The sequence below is a fragment of the Dipodomys merriami genome, unplaced genomic scaffold, assembly GCF_024711535.1.
Source record: "Dipodomys merriami isolate MVZ:Mamm:240054 unplaced genomic scaffold, mDipMer1.0.p SCAF_11, whole genome shotgun sequence".
Lineage (NCBI taxonomy): Eukaryota > Metazoa > Chordata > Mammalia > Rodentia > Heteromyidae > Dipodomys > Dipodomys merriami.
Genome location: NW_027202382.1, coordinates 30,178,350 through 30,180,280, shown reverse-complemented (window position 1 = coordinate 30,180,280; position 1,931 = coordinate 30,178,350).

Genomic DNA, 1,931 nt, shown 5'->3' with positions numbered 1-1,931 from the left:
ATGATATCAGAAAATAAAGATCCAATCGGGCTCATCAGTTCCTGCCTGGGACCCAGTGTAAGGAAGCTAAAAGACCTCTCCCCTGAGAAAAGTTGGGAAGGGAGTGGTCAGGTATTCAAAACCCAGCCAGGCAACATTTACATGGCCTCACTTGGAGTAAGAACAGAGAATATAATGCATTTTAATGTATCATCATCAAATTATATAGCCCATATGTGCACTTTATGATGAGGGAAGAAATCTTTGCTCAGAGTCTAATTACAGACTGACAAATCTTATAAAACCTTTCAGCTATAAGATGAAAGATACTATACACTCCTTGTGGGCCAAAACCATGTTATTGAGACTTTCAAGTCCAATAGAATAAAAGTCTCTTCCACTTTTTTTTTTTTTTTTGGCCAGTCGTGGGGCTTGAACTCTGGGCTTAGGTGCTGTCCCTCAGCTCTTCAGCTCAAGGCAAGTGCTCTATCGCTTGAGCCACTGCATCACTTCCAGTTTTCTAGTGGTTTATTGGACATAAGAATCTCACTTTGGAAAGCAGTATGGAGGTTCCTCAAAAGACTCCACATAGCAATCCCACTTTTGGGCATTTACCCAAATGATCACAAACAAGACCACACTACAGCTACCAGCACGACTATGTTTACTGCAGCATTATTTACCATAGCTAAGATATGGAACCAACCCAGATGCCCCTTAGCAGATGAATGGATCAAGAAAATGTGGTATATATACACAATGGAATTCTATGCCTCCATCAGAAAGAATGACATTTGTTAGGAAATGGAAAGACTTGGAAAAAATTATATTAAGTGAGTAAGTCAGGCCCAAAGAAACATAGGTCCCATGGTTTCCCTTATTTGCAATATCTAGTATATGTCTGAGTCAACAGAAAAGGTCAGATAAGTTGATGTTAGAGAAATTAACCCTAAGACATGTATTCAAATGTTTTTTTTTCTTTTATGGGATTGTTTCTAACACATTTATAAGATGATTTCTTTGTTGCTTTGTATGTCCCTCCCCCACGGTATAACCCCCGCTTTCACTCTATTTGATGTTGGTATAATTTGTGGAAGAGAAGGGAGAAAACAAATTGTTTAAATAGGGATACAGGTGGATCCATTGCAACAATGAGATGTACAAGTTGTTATGTCAAAAACAAACTTTACAACTTTGGTGGGGGGTGGGGGAGGATGATTGGGTGGGAAGACGGGGGAGGGAGAGGATGGGAAGGGATAGGAAGGGGAAACAAAGGAGGAGACTACAATGCTTGATAAGAAATGTACTCATTATCTTGCCCATGTAATTGTAACCCCTGTGTGTAGTATTTTCACAATAAAAAAACATATCAATGCAACCACAACAACAAAAAGAGTCTCAAGGACTTTCCTTGCCGGGGCTGACTTTGAAACATGATCCTCAGATCTCAGCCTCCTGAGTAGCTAGGATTACAGGTGTGAGCCACCGGCATCCAGCCCATTTTTTTTAATACTACCTTCTAAATCAAGCTGATGTCTATGGGCTTATCTATTTGAAATTGTGATTTCTGAATTTTGGGTCAAATATTGCATTCTAATTTACCACCATCAAATTATACAGCTGATAAGATGCACTTTAATGAGACAGAGAGAAAAACTTTGCTGAATCTAATTAGGACCTTCAATAGTTTTTTGAAGCTTTACCATTCTATGATGAAGGAAACCACCCACTTTGTAAATCAGATGCATTTAATCTACAACTCAGAAAAATTCTTATTTTTAAAACTCAGATGTTTATTCCTCCCCCTTTGAGAAACACAGCCATCAGAATGCTGCATCTACCATAAATATGGTTATCCAAGATTCTGTGGGATGTATGAATCTTTACAACAGGACAGGGACATTAAGTATTGAGTGTTCTAAAAACTTGGGACTTGGTGAGTCATTTACAAA